Below are 16114 nucleotides of genomic sequence, written 5' to 3'. Positions count from 1 at the left end.
ACTTGCCGTTTAGTTGCTGGCTTAGGCAAGGTGGTAATGGCCTCCACTTTCCGAAGTTGGGGTCTCAACTGCTTCTCCCAATAGTGTAGCCGAGGTGCTCTGCATCTTCTAGTCCAAGGTGACACTTTTTTGGTTTGTCAGTCAGGCCAGCTTACCATAGGGCTCCTAGATATGGCTCTCAGGTGGCCTACATGGGTAGGGCCAGTCAGTACTGTGGATTATTACATTGTCTAAGTAGGCCGCTGCATTCTCATGATGAGGTCGGAGCACCTTGTCCATCATGCATTGGAAGGTGGCTGGCGCACCATGGACTCCAAAGGGCATGACTTTGTAGTGGTACAGGCCTTCCGGGGTAACAAAGGCCGTCTTCTCCTTAGCTCCTTCTGTGAGGGGGACCAGCCAGCAACCTTTGGTGACATCAAGAGTGGATACTAACCGGGCGTGGCCTAATTGCTCAATTAGCTCATCAACTCTCAGCATGGGGTAGGCATCAAATTTTGAGATTTCATTCAGTTTCTAAAATCATTGCAGAATTGATTTGGGAGTCAGGACAATAGGGCTGAACCAGGCGCTAACCCCCATTTCCAACATCTTTCTCACCTCTTCTATGATGGTCTCCCTCTTTGCCTCTGGGATGCGATAAGGCCGGAGCCTTACCTTTTTTCCTGGCTCGGTAATAATGTCAGGTTGAATCACATGGGTGGGTCCAGATAGGTCAGAAAACACATCCTTGAACTGACTGGTCAGTTATACCACGTCGTGTCGGTGGACCGGGCCCAACTGGGGCCCTAGAGGTACCTTTGAGAGGTCAGAATCTGGGATTTCAACATTCAGTGCTGGCATCGGAACACAGTCAGATTTATAGGATAAATCTAACAAGGTTTCCTTCTCCCAGGTTGTCTCACTTTGTAGTTAACCTTGCTTACCCTGCTGCATATGCTCCCGCACTAGGGACCATATTTTACCCATCCTCCCTTCCATCCTCCCTTCCATCTAATCATTCAGCCTTTGCTTCTGAGGGACAAGCTGGAGCAGACCGGGGTGGACCACCACCTCACTGCATGGATCCTGGACTACCTCACCAACCGTCCACAGTATGTGAGGATAAGGGAGTGTGAGTCAGATCGGGTGTCCTGCAGCACGGGGGCCCCACAAGGAACCGTTCTGGCTCCATTCCTCTTCTCCATATACACATCAGACTTCACATACAACTCTGCTACCTGCCACCTGCAAAAGTTCTCTGACGACTCTGCAATCGTCGGCCTCATCTCCGCCGGCGATGAGAGGGAATACAGAGAACTGAACCAGGACTTCATAGGATGGTGCCGGCGGAACCGCCTCCAGATCAACTCTGGTAAAACCAAAGAGCTGGTGGTGGACTTCCGCCGGGGTAAACACTGTCCTCCGGAACCAGTGAACAGGACATTGAGATTGTGCAATCTTATAAGTACCTGGGTGTTCACTTGAACAATAAATTGGACTGGACTAATCATACAAATTCACTGTATAAAAAGGGTCAGAGCAGACTCTATCTGCTGAGGAGACTGAGGTCCTTTGGAGTGCAGGGAGCACTCCTGAGGACCTTTTTCAACTCTGTGGTGGCATCAGCCATTTTTTATGCAGTGGTCTGCTGGAGCAGCAGCATCTCAGCAGCCGACAAGAAGAGACTGAACAAGCTTGTCAGGAAGGCCAGCAGTGTGCTGGGGTGTCCACTGGATACGGTGGAGGTGGTGGGAGACAGGAGGATGATGGCCAAGCTGTCATCCCTGATGAACAACACCTCTCACCCCATGCAGGACACCCTGGCAACTCTGTGCAGCTCCTTCAGCCACCGGCTGCTTCACCCCCGGTGTGTGAAGGAGAGGTACCGCAGGTCCTTCCTTCCTGCTGCTGTCAGGCTGCACTCTGCTCCTAGCAGACCACATGACACATGACAATAAAAACATGACAATAAAAGCCTGTGCAATACATTACACTGTGCAATAATAGTTAAAATAGTTTTTTCTGTCTGTAAATATTATATTTCAGTTATTGTTGTTTTTCTACTGTTTTTATCTTGTCTTTCTTTACTATGTCTCTTGTGTGCACTTTACTCTATGCTGCTGTAAGCCTGCAAATTTCCCCGCTGCGGGACTAATAAAGGATTATCTTATCTTATCTTATCAATGTACTCTATGACGGAGCGGTGGGGTGATGGCTGCTGCTCCCAGGCTTCTTTAGTTAGATCCAGCATGCCCCTGGGTCTCCGCCCATACAGCAACTCAAACGGCGAAAACTTTCTCGGATTGAAAACAAGACAAAAGGGATTAGTTGGTCCCGGTTTTTCCCATCCATATCTATAGTCTTTCTCAGCCTTTGTTTGAGGATCTAATTAAACCGTTTGACGAGGCTATCTGTCTGTGGGTAGTATACTGAGGTTCTTATCTGACTCACCTTCAACAACTTACACATCTCCCTTATTACTCTAGACATGAAGCAGCTTCCCTGGTTAATTAGGACTTATTTTACAATGCCAATCCGACTACAGATGAGGAACAATTCTCTGGCAACCGCCTTAGCACTTGCAGTGTGTAACGGGACTGCCTTTGGGCAGAGGTTGGCAAAATCCATGATGACAATGATGTAACGAAGGTCCTACTATATCCATGGCCACTCTCTGGAACAGGATGTCAATTAAGGGTAAAGGGATCATGGGATTCTGATAGTGTACCTTTGGGGCTGTATCCTGGCACTCCAAGCAGCTTTTGCAGTAATCCTGGATTTCCCTCTTCACCCCTGGCCAGTAGAAGTGACCCAGGATTCTGTTGTAGGTCTTCTCTACCCCCAGATGAGCTCCCAACAGGTGTGAATGAGCAAGGTACAACACTTTTGGAAGTTACTCCATCGTTACCCACGTGAGCGTTGAAGTCTCCCAGAAGAACTATGGAGTCCCCAGTCGGCGCCCTTTCCAGAACACCACCCAAGGACTCCAAGAAGGCCGCGTACTCCGAACTGCCGTTTGGTGCATAGGCACAAACAACAGTCAGAGACTTTCCTCCTGCGATTCCCAGTCGCAGAGAGGCGACCCTCTCGTTCTCCGGGGAGAACTCCAGAACAGCGGCGCTCAGCCGGGGGCTTGTGAGTATCCCCACACCCGCCCGGCTCCTCTCACCCTGGGCAACTCCGGAAAAGGAAAAAGTCCAGCCCCTCTCCAGGAGTTTGGTTCCAGAACCGGTGCTATGCGTGGAGGTGAGCCCAACTATATCTAGTTGGTAGCGTTCCACCTCCCGCACCAGCTCCGGTTCCTTCCCGCCAGAGAGGTGACATTCCATGTCCCTAGAGCTAGTCTGTGATGCCGGGGGTCAGCACGCCCAGGTTCCCGCCCCAGCCTGCCGCCCAGCTCACATTGCACCCGACCCCAATGCCTATACCTGCGTGTGGTGGGCCCACAGGGTGGCGGCACGATGTAGCTTTTTCGGGCTGGGCCCGGCCGGGCCCCATGTGCCAAGGCCCGGCCACCAGACGCTCGCCGGCGAGCTCCCCTACCGGGTCTGGCTCTAGGAGGGTGCCCCGGTAGGTGCCACTACCTTGCATCGTCCGATTCATTGAGGTTTTGTGAATCGCTCTTACTCTGACCCCTCCCCCGAGACCACTTTGCCTTGGGAGACCCTACCAGGAGCTATTGCCCCCGACAACACAGCTCTCAGGATCACTGGGGCACACAAACCCCTCCACCACGATAAGGTGGCGATTCATTGGAGAAGAGACAGTCATTTAGTGTAATGTTTCTTACCATGATTGAGAATTACTGTGTGTGTGTGTGTGTGTGTGTGTGTGTGTTGTGACAACCTGGATTTTATACCAGATCTCACCGCCGGTTACACCCCAGAAACACCCACCTTTTTGGATTCTACGCACAGATTCGTTGACAGTTTATGCGACAATTCAACCTGGACTGCCTGCCGGCATATCTGTCATTCAGTTTTAGCAGGACCTCGAGAGAGATGACAGGAGAGCTAAAACGCATATAGAGGATACCACCAGAGTTAGGTCATGAAAAAAAACCTTCAACCTGGTACCCCTCCACGACAGTCCTCCGATGCACACTCTGAACACAGTGACATAACGCTCTAGATCCACTGGATCAGCTGGAAACCGGCCGTCACCTCGAGCACCACAGCGAAAACCTGGATCAGACTGACTGACTGACTGACTTCGTGAGTGCACCCATTTTTTGTTTTGCTTGAGGATTTTTTGTTGCTTGGAGTGCATTTATGGAATGAAATGGATTTTGGATTTCGACTGTAAAAGAACTTGTTTTTTCTTTTGGGTAACCACATTACCTGCACTGAAGGGAGAAAGAAATCCTGGAGTGGAATTTTGTGTTTGATTGGGTTTTTGTTGTGTGGGCTTTGGGGACTGTGGGATTTTTGAGGGTTCTTGTCTTGTGTGTAAACCTTAAATATATGAATATTGTGAAATTCTCTAAACTGGTGTGTTTGTGTTCTTTTTCGGGGTAAATTGGGTCATTCAATGTGTGGGGTGTACATATAAACTGGATGTACAGCCTTTGTGACGGTTGTTTGGGTATATAAAAAGAAAAAAGTACTAACATAAAAAGCAACTGTGACTGACGCATCTTAAATGCCAGGAGAGAAACCTGGCTGGCACCCCTGACAAAAGACAATTAAAAGACCACATCTCAGTGAAACTGTCACAGTGTGTTTGTAAGTGATTGTGTGTAGGAGTTACAATAAGAGGGAGTTCATGGTTCATACGGACTGAACACCCCACACAGTCACACTTTATTCTTTATGATATTTTTTTTCACAGACACAATAAACTTCCTCTGGAGTTATAGGTATATGTTTTAAAGTGACAAAACTTCTGTGTAAGTATAAAGTTCAAATTGTATTCAATTTGAACTTTAAGAATTTGTGAATCATGCAAATAATTTGCTCTTAATATTTCCACTTGTTGGGGCTCTGTTGGTCAGAAGTAGGTCTTCCAATAGTTGGCTTGTCGGTTCAATCCCCAGCTCCTCCTGTCCATGTTGATGTGTCCTTAGGCAAGACAATTAACCATGGCTGTGTCAGGAATTAATTAGTTTATGTCTGATGGTCAGGTGGCACCTTGCATGGGAGCCTATGCCATCAGTGTGTGAATGTGTGGATGATGACATGGAGTGTAAAGTGCTTTGAGTGGTCAGAAGACTAGGAAGGCTCTTTACAAATGTAAGTCGATTTACAATTTGTTGTTTACATGGCGGAAATTTATTTTATCTCAACTGTGTCCCAAGCCAAAAAATACTATGTTGCATGATTTTTATTTAAATATCACTTTCTTTTATATCCCAATCTTTTTCATACATTGTTCTTCACTTATCTTAACTTGCATCTGGTTATAATCTTGTTCAGTAGTTTTGTCATTCATCATCCTCTGAAGAATTCTTCCATATAAACACACAGTTGAGGTAGAGGTGATTATTGTGAGAATATGTGTGTGTGTCTACACACACATACTCTCACGTGTGTGTGTCTACACACACATACTCTCACGCACACACTGGAGAATGACAGCATGGAAAACACCATTACACATACTGCGACTTGCCATCTTTTTATCCTGTTATTTAACAGCACTAAGCACTTAACAGCTGAAAATCCCTCATGATATCTCCCAAAGTACTGAACAGTTTGAAATCAAGAGTTCAAGGAGAATGGACCGTCATAATCAGCACCTCTCTTCCATAACTTTCAGTCCAGTTGGATTTGTTTGTGTCTTGTCTGTAGACAGCACAGGATTTATTAGGATGCCTAAAATCTCTAAACTATTGGCAGTCAAGCCTCAGGGGCAAGGGGCTGTTTTTTGGGGTTCTGGTGTAGCCAGCAGATATCAAGGACAAGACTTCCTTTTTCGTGTCCTGCTCATTGTTTACAGACCGATTAGCAACTTGAGATGTGAGACTGGACTTGTTGAGAGAGGACGATAATGCAAATTTTTAACCATAAAAGTATAAAACTTTGTGAGACGATAGCAACAATTGCATTTCGACCAAAGCGTTACACCTTTCGTTTTCCACACAGACTGCGCCAATCAAAACCTGCTCGAACGTGGTCAATACTACTCAGATTACAAACAGGAATGGAGCTTCCTATGATAAAATCTTGTCTCGTTTTATAGAGATTAGGATAATTTTGTGCCTGAGAAAAAACATGACCAGGAGCATGTTGAATAAATTGTTTCAGTGTTGGTGGTGCAGATGATAAAGAAAAAACACGTTCAAAGGGGATTAGGCATAGTAGGTCGGTGCATGATGTGATTTGAGAGGGGGGGAATTAGCTGCCTGACGAGCAGATTGAAAAAGAGAACTACTGACAAACACAAACTCAAAAAGCACACAGAACCACACAGGCTTGAAATTCAGGGCTGTCATTTTTTCATTCGATTGCAGGTCATTACAGCAGCACAACTCCATTAATCTTCTGACCAATTTAATTAGACTGTGATGACAAGAGGGTTCCTAGAGGACGTCACATTATTGCTGAGAGTAATGAAGATTTAGACTTGTGCAGACGTGTTTAATAAGCACACTGCAGCTTTGAACTTGCATAATTACTTTTAGGTTATACCTTGAAACTGACAGCTTCCAAAAAGCGTTCTGTTTTGGTGAAGTGACTGGAGAAGTGTGTGTGGTGCACCGCGGTGTCTCCAGTGCGCTCTGTGTGACTGACAGCACGTCTATGGTCACTGAAGCAATTTTTACTAATAAAAACTAGTGAAAACTTAAATCCTACTTAGTGATATATGCACAGTATTAGAATATATTATCTAAAACTATTGGCGCTCTGCTGTGCCATTCTTTAATGTTATTTGATGTTATCTTGGATTTATAAAACCACAGATAATCATTTCATCAGATGACTATGAGTGTCTGTAACCTACAGTCTGGAATGTAATGTTGAGAAAGCTCTGATGAAATATTGAGCGGAATTTGATTTAAGATTTGAATTGGCTTATATCTTTTACAATGGGAAAGGTGCTTAAGGAAGACGTATGGCTTACTAGCAAAATTACAAACAACACTGCTGGTTTGAATGTATGTGATCAAATGGAAGCAGTCTGCACTTTATCAGAGATGGTGAAGTTAACATTCGTGTGGACAGCAAGACACACTATAGTGACATTTATGCAGTAGCGGGCCGTGCATTTCACACCTAGGCCTTCAGTGATGTCCTACACAGTCCTACCTGAATGAATCCACCTCTTAATGCCATCATTATGATGCCATGGCTCTAGAAACTATACATTTAGACAGAAACCCATTATAACTGGGCGTTGCATCACCTTAACATAGCCGAGTACAACAGAGTTATATTAATATTTTCGATGCATTTGAAATCAATAAATCCGCATTTACAATTAAGAGTGTTAAACTGCCAGCTTTAAGATCACTTGAATACTGTCAAAACTTTAAAATAAAAGGCACTTTTAAGGAATTAGTCTACAAAGTTTTATTAAGTCCACCAAAAGTATGTGAACAAGTGTGTTCACTAAACAGCGCATTGTCGCACCCAAAGCAGTTTCATTGAAGAAACATGATTATCCCCCAAAACACCTGCTTATTTTAACACAAAATCCATCCTCCTTTCTTTCCTCAAGAAGACTTCAATGACTGTTGTACAGTTTATCTGTGCATTTCAGTTCCACCAATAAGTCCTTTTCGATCGACATGGAGGCTAATGCTGAAAGCCGAGTCTGTCCAGTTGTATTTCTGGCATACGTTTTAACTCTCTTTAAGGCCGAGAATGACCGCTCGACAGAAGCAGTGGACACAGGGATAGTCATTGCCACACATGCCAATGTGTAAAGCTGCCCCAAGCTCTCACTTAGATTTTTCTGCCTAAGGAAATCAAGGCAGGACTTTTCCCTTCAAAATCAGTCATGGCATACATTACAGTCAGTTCTGTTTTTAGCCGGGACAGATCGAACAGTGTTCCGTGACTCTGTGTTAAGCTGGAGAAGGCTGTTTGCGGGAATTTTTCCGGTAGGTCTGAAAGTGCTGGGGGTCGAGGAGGGAGAGAAACATTAATTTTTCCTGGTCTTGAAACCTATTCCGTATCTGACAAAGAATGTTGTCCAGAATATTGCTGTGGAGTTGTTGGTAGTATGCACGAAGGTCTCCTTGTGCTGCACGTGGGCCTCTGCGTGCGCTCGGACCACTTGAGATGCGCGCTGTGTCGTCGTAGATCTTACTAAACTGGCCCCTCTCTCGCTCAATTGTGTCACAGAACTCGTTCACCCTTGTCAGACAGAACTGTACATCCAATGTTTGTTTCTGTAATATTCCAAAAGGCACATCCGAATGCTGAAAAATCCCATTGAATGTTTCAAGCAAAAAACAAAACTCAAAATCATCCAGACGTGCATTAAATCCATCAGCGCTAAGCACAGTATCCCCGTCATACTCATCATGATGTTCCAGTATGTGTTGAAACAGCTCCTTTAGGGCAACTCTCTTCTCAATGACTGCATTGACCAATCTCGATGTATATTGCCATCGCGTTGGTGCAACATTAGGAAGACGACGCTTGCAAATGTCATCCAGCAGTTGCGTGCGCTTAGGGGATCTGGAGAAAAATGCTGCAAGGCCATTGAGGTTGGCAAAAAAGACCTTGCATTCTTTGAACTTTGAGGCCCCTTGAGTCAGTACTAAGTTTAGTCGATGTGCATAGCAGTGAATGAATAAGGCCATAGTTGCTCTCTCCTTAACTTTAGCCTGCACCCCATTTAGTCCAGATGCCATGACCGCTGCGCCATCAAAACACTGTGCCACAACTTTATCCAGACTACATTCATATTCCTCCAAGAAACGGAAAATAAGAGCGGCAATGTCATCAGCTTGCTTGCCACTAGTAACATCTTCAAATCTGACAAAGCGCTCCTTGACACCTGTGTCCGTCACATAACGCAGGACGAGTGCGAGCTGTGCGACATTAGCCACGTCTGTCGTCTCGTCCACCATAACAGTGACAAAGGGTGCTTTTTTTATCTCCATTTTGATCTCTTCTCCCATCACTTCAGCAATAGCATAAATCAAGTCGTTTTGTATTTTGCCTGACACCCCAGTAAACACTTTGTTGGTGGACAGGTGGTAATGTAAATCTGTGTTGTTTTCAGCAAGAAAAGAAAGAAGCTCCACGTAGTTTCCTCTGTTTGTGGACTCGGCGCTTTCATCGTGTCCCCTAAATGAAAGTTCCTGTTTCCCCAAAAACATGACACAATCAATCAGTCTTTTCAATATTTGCCTATTTTTATTCACTCTTTCGTTGTGGAGCTCCGTTTCCCTGCGCACTTGTTCGTTGAGCTGTAGATCCACTCGGGTGTCCCTACTTGGTTAGACAATTCAAGTTTGCAAACCCAGTGTGGCTCCAAACACCTAATCGATCAGTTGCAAGTGCCTCTCGGAGGCTGTGAGCCAGGGGTACCGCTCTTAGTTACTGGTTTGAAAATGGCGGACAAACCCTTTCCCCGGCCATGACAGGCTCGATAGCTTCGGGGTTGGCCGACCTCTTCTCACAATGTCTATCTTTTCTTGAAAAGTTCGTCTTGAAAATGGCGTTGTTTGTGTATCTGCGACCAAATCTATCTCTTCATCTCCATCAGCCATTGTGGGTTGAAAAAATAACAAAAAAACAACGCTTCTATATCTATCTACACGAATTAACGCTAGCTCGTTCAGGTCGCCACAGGGTCATCAGGTTCAGGTCGCTAGCTCCCAATCAAAAGACGTGCTCGTGTTGGACGTTATTGTGAGCCTGCATGCTGGCCCCCGGTGTTGCCAACTCGAAATCTGATTGGTTAACACCACAGTTCTGTGCACTTTAAGCTACAGGCGCCCGCACTGTTGATTCTGAAGGCCTAAGGGCAGATTTCTTGGACCCTAGCAACACATAATGGCTGAAATATGACTGGATAAAAGCTCTAACGTAAAGGCCAGCCCTCCGATCTCGACCTGAGGCTGGAAGCAGCGCAACCAAGAGAAAAGCTATGAAATGAAGAGATTAAACTATGGGGAATAATTTAATATATATTTGTGGAAAAAATATATCAAAATTTAATTTATATTCTGATGATGTTTAGGCCAGTTTCCAAAAGCACCGTTGCTTGTAAGTGCCCAGCCGTGCTTTAGTGTGTCGTTGCTGACTTGGTTAGACAATTCAAGTTTGCAAACCCAGTGTGGCTCCAAACACCTAATCGATCAGTTGCAAATAACAGGCATTCCCAGCAGTACAATTTGCAGTGCCTCTCGGAGGCTGTGAGCCAGGGGTACCGCTCTTAGTTACTGGTTTGAAAATGGCGGACAAACCCTTTCCCCGGCCATGACAGGCTCGCTAGCTTCGGGGTTGGCCGACCTCTTCTCACAATGTCTATCTTTTCTTGAAAAGTTCGTCTTGAAAATGGCGTTGTTTGTGTATCTGCGACCAAATCTATCTCTTCATCTCCATCAGCCATTGTGGGTTGAAAAAATAACAAAAAAACAACGCTTCTATATCTATCTACACGAATTAACGCTAGCTCGTTCAGGTCGCCACAGGGTCATCAGGTTCAGGTTGCTAGCTCCCAATCAAAAGACGTGCTCGTGTTGACGTTATTGTGAGCCTGCATGCTGGCCCCGGTGTTGCCAACTCGAAATCTGATTGGTTAACACCACAGTTTAGATTCCGTGCACTTTAAGCTACAGGCGCCCGCACTGTTGATTCTGAAGGCCTAAGGGCAGATTTCTTGGACCCTAGCAACACATAATGGCTGAAATATGACTGGATAAAAGCTCTAACGTAAAGGCCAGCCCTCCGATCTCGACCTGAGGCTGGAAGCAGCGCAACCAAGAGAAAAGCTATGAAATGAAGAGATTAAACTATGGGGAATAATTTAATATATATTTGTGGAAAAAATATATCAAAATTTAATTTATATTCTGATGATGTTTAGGCCAGCAGAGACGGCCTTGCTGGCCCTGACGGCCCGCCACTGCTTTGCCCCATGTATTATTTCTCAAGTTAATATGCAGGCTATATAAAGAAACCCTTTAGTTACAGGCTCCTTCACCTGAAGTGTGTAAAGGAGAGATACCACAGGTCCTACCTTTCAGCTGCTATCACACATAACAATCAACTCTGCTTTCAGTAGATCATACACTGGATCACCAGTGTAGCAAACCCTTTTGAGAAGTAAAGACTGTTTTACTGCAACCAGCAGATGAGTTTCTCTGGAAACTGCCTGACAATACAGGATGTAATTTATGGTACTGTCAGATTGCTGCTAGTCTCTCCTGTTAAGCTACAGGTGCTCGCCTTACTTCGTAAATGGTAAATGGACTTTGTACCATCCTTGTACAGCTTTCTATGCTTCTGACGACTCAAAGCGCTTTAACACTGCACGTCATTCACCCATTCACACTCATTCATACACCATTAGGACTCTAACTAACAACTCATACAACATTCACACACCTACGGGGATTAAAGTGTCATGCCGAAGAACACATAGACATGGACTAGCAGAGCCTTGAACTGAACCGCCGATCCTTTGAGTGAAGGAAAATTGAATGTTGTGTTTGAAAGGCAAAACAACAAATATGGATGAAGCAGAATATTTTTCTAGATAACATATAGTGAATTTTACATCTATATTTTTCAAAGAAATGTGACTTTTGGACACACACTGGTGGCAGAGGCTGCCATTCCAGATGCCTTAACTAATCATTCCCATACCGATGGCACAGCCTTAGGGAGTTATTTGGGTAGTAATTTGAATCAAAGCCCTGTTCCATTATGTCCTGTATTATGTTTGCTGGTCCAGAAATTGGAAGCGGTTTGCTCATTTCCTTCAAACCGTCTTTTCAGGCTGGAAAACCTCTCAGCAGAAAGAACAATCTTGATGAACTGGAAAGTTCAAACCATCCTGCTTTGTGATAACGTGCATGGTCCTGTGATATTTCACCCTTTACATTCAATACCAAAAAGAATCAAGAGAAATAAAACAAACCCAGTTGGTTGAACAATGTAAATTCATCAAAACTTCAAGTTAAACAGAGTCAAAACCGCAGCAAGGGAATCTACAAATGAAAAATGAGGATTTACAGGGCATCTCCAACCAAACTTTCTAAATGTATGGACATTCATGGCCATTGGAGACAATGATATTCTCAGAAAGTGTAGATCTAAAAAATATGTAAAACAAATTAAACAAAACATGATCAGTTGTAATTTGTGCAGCTGTACATAGAAACAGGTCTTAATGGGTAAACCTCACCAAACAGGGAGAGAAAGAGGTATACAATTGGATGCTGAGATGATCAGTGATTGGCTATTCTGTAGCAGCTGCTCAGCCTGTTCTCTGATCCGTCATGGCCCCACCAGCTGTTGCCCTAACCCTTGATTGATTAGAAACTGTGTGCTGCTGTGTCCATATACTATCAAACAGCTGCATCTGGGTTTCCCTCATGCAGCTTTTTGTTTGTATTTTCCTACTTTCCTTAGCCTTGAGACAGAGTCTTATCTCATGGTTCTGTGATGCGTGCCGTACCCCGCAGACTCTTCAAAGGGATTCCCGAACTCCCTGGATTAGCAAGGCTTGTTTATGTTTTCTAAGAATCATCGAGTTCTCTCCTCCAGGTTTGTTAATTCCTAACCTGTATAGAGACAGCATCCTCATCCTGCAAGATTGGTATTCAAGCACTCCACCCGGTCGCTAACATGCACTGTAACATTTTCACTTTTCTTCTGTCTTTCACGTTATCTTCGTGATACCTCACTTTTACTCTTCTACTTTTCTGTCCTTTCATCAAATGAAGCTTTAATATCAGGTAGACCTTCATGCTTAATTTTTGGGATGGCTGTGGCTCAGGAGATAGAGCGGATCGTCCACTAATCAGGAAATCAAGGTTTGATGTGTCCTTGGGCAACATACTGAACCCCACTGTGCCATTGTTGTGTGGGTGTGTGTGTAAATGGGCGATTGATGACATGTAGTGTACAGTGTAAGGTGAGTCTTCAGAAGACCAAAAAGGTGCTTTTTAAATGTAAGTTAAAGTCCATATCTAATTGGTGTTAGCTTGCTCTACATTTCCTATTATCAACACATTATTATACAGCAGTGAAATCATTCCTTCCTTTTTTCTGTTCAGTATTGCTATTAATATCTAATAACTCTCATTCATTTATGATTCTAGATAGGGGTGAAGTTTAATGATAAACAGACAAAGCAACCCAAATCTACCAAACAAATTGGCTTTGTACTAACATAAGCCAATTTGCCAGAAACAAATGGCTGATTTGTTTCTGTATGCCACATTTCATGTAACATGAGCATCCAGTTCCAAAGTAAAGACAGCGGGAGAGGAAGGTGGAGCCACATGAACTCCGGTCAGATACTGCAGCGTCTACCAGATTAAACAGGTCATCATTTCATAGGCTCGTAAACTGCAGGAAACACAGCAAACAACAACTTGGAGCCATGACTCATTTACTGAATGTATGGAGATGAACCCATGAGGGGTTTTTGAGAAAACCAATAGAAATTATTGGATTTCCTCGCAAGTTTTTAAGATAAGTCAGATGCATCGTCACCTAACCATAAGAAACATATGAACAGTTGATACCTTGGCTGTCTGGGACGAATAAACATAGACTTTATGACACCAATCGAAAATGAATAGGGGTGCATTGACCTGGCCTTTTGATTTATCTAGTCTGATACATTCGTTTTGGGTTAGAGGTCAGGTTAAACTACAGACGCAAAAGCTACTTCACACAGGGTTTTTTATTTTAACTACTAAAAACTGTAGTTAAATTCTATGTGTGGAATCGGCTTTGAACGAGTTTATTGTTATTAGTGAGCAAATGTCTTCTACAATATAAGGGACTTTTCTTGTGTGAACATAAACAACTTTGAGATATATATTTAAACTTCCAAAACAAAAGTTAAGCTCTTGTTGTTAGCTCAGATGATCTCATAAAGCGTCAATTAGAGCAACAGCTTTGAGGACACAATCAGAAGTTGTTTGAAAACCATTTCCTTCATCCGCCGAGGGGGAAATCAAGTGTGTACCTATGAGACCAACACACACAGCCTTGTTGACATATTCTATTTTAAAAGCCTTCCTCCTGCCTGTGTCGGCTCTCCCCCTGCAGTATAATGGATACCTGGCTGACATTGTACATTTTTTATGCATGAGCTCAGCTAATTTGCTTTGAAGCGAGGCAAGCACAGTTGTTTGTATGAGCAAATTACTTTTTTATTTGATTTTCTCATGCAAAGTGATGTGTCCAAAAGTATTCTATCAAGCAAGAGGACATGTCATTAGGCCCATCATACTGAAGCTAAATGACAGCAGATTATTTCAGTATCAGTAGGTGACCATTGGATATTGAAAAGCTCTTATGAGTTACTTTCTTGTGTTGTGGGGGTGTCCTTCATGGAATTCTCAATCCGGGCGGTCACCTTGTTGAGAGACGTTTGCAGGCAATAGAGGATTTGATGAATTTCTGAATGTCATATTGAGCACTTTTCACGTTATTGAACTCTGTGTTCTGTCAATTCAATTCATAATAGGAGGAAAGGAGGGGCTGATTCATTAGAATGTAGCTTGTAGTGAGTAGGAGTTTGGCTGCATCTAGCAGTGAGTTTGCAGTTTGCAATCAACAGAAACTTCTCCCCTGTGTATGTAGGGGAACCCAGTCCATTTTACCCAATGAAATAACAAACATTAATTGGCAACACTGCTCTTGACTGGCCACGGTCTACGAAGATGGTGATTTTTAAGCTGTAACAGTATTGGGCTTGTGGGAAATAATGTTTGTTAAAGGCTGCTAAAAGGTATAATATGCAGGGATTTCCTAAAAAACATTGTAAAGAATGACACACAAAAATAATCCCTCTCCATCATCACTTATTGTCCTTTAGAAGTGTGTGGTGGTGTCTGTATCTACAAAGACTCCGTCCTCTGCCTGGATATTCTCTTTTCTTCTTATTTTGCTGTGTTTTGAAGTTTCTTGGGGTCAACAAAGAGCTTTTGAATTCCACGTGGTGGTGTGAGCCCCAGCCATTAAGAGACTGTGCAGCCCGTTCTCATTCTCAGGTAAACTCTGCCGCTTTTTCACGCCCAAACAGCACAACGGCTACTCCCGACACGCTGGCCAGTCATCCCTGTCCTGTACTCACACATAAGGTCTATCTGTTGGCCTTTCGTTGTCTCACTGTTGGGATGTGTCATTAACTTGTGTTACAGCTTCATTAATATAAACTGAAAACTGATTCAAACCCGCAGTGTTTTTGCTAGGCTTTAACTTGAGTCCAAATATTTCAGACTCCAATTTGTCAGTCCCGGTCTGTCTGCAGAACCACATGGCTGCCAGTAAAATGTGCATAACTTGTTCTTTTATACATCTCTCGCTGTCTTCTCTTTCAAAAAATGACTGTTTCTCTCGGATGTAGCCTTTTGGTTTATTTGCGTCCCTAGCGTTTATTTCCACTTATCCCATCTCTTTATCACTACCTATCTTAATTTGTGTTCATCCTCTGTCCTCTTCTTGCCCCTCTCCTTGTGTCTCCTTTAGCTTCCCTCAGGTCTTCAGAGGGGACAGTTTTTTTCCATCGCTTTTTTAAAATACTTTTTCTAAACTCTTAACACAGACTTACAAAAAACACAATTGGCCAACAGTCTTTCAGCCAGATCATTAATGTATGCCTGCAGCAGTGCCTCTGCAGTAAAACAGATCACAGAGACAGAAGAAGATTTATTACATCTCTCTACATGAATACTATTCGGCGGTGAAAGCGTCTATGTCATTTAATTTCTCTGTGTGTGCAGGGTGCTCACTCATGCACATGGGTCATGCTGGTTTTTGTGTGTGTGAGTTAAACAGAAAACGTGTTCCATTGTCGCCTGCATGTTGCATATTAAATAATTTTGCCTTAACTCTGTCATCAAAGATTAGAAGGAGCATTTAGTCAAACAGAACTGTTTTGGACAAAATAAAAGTTCCGCAGGCGAAGACGAAGTAAGTTGCCTACCGTACTCTTTCTCAACCAGCAACTCCTGGCAGACAAAGTCATCATCTCCACCCTGCAG

This window comes from Anoplopoma fimbria, chromosome 1 (genome assembly GCF_027596085.1).
Source record: "Anoplopoma fimbria isolate UVic2021 breed Golden Eagle Sablefish chromosome 1, Afim_UVic_2022, whole genome shotgun sequence".
Lineage (NCBI taxonomy): Eukaryota > Metazoa > Chordata > Actinopteri > Perciformes > Anoplopomatidae > Anoplopoma > Anoplopoma fimbria.
This window is presented reverse-complemented; position numbering follows the sequence as displayed.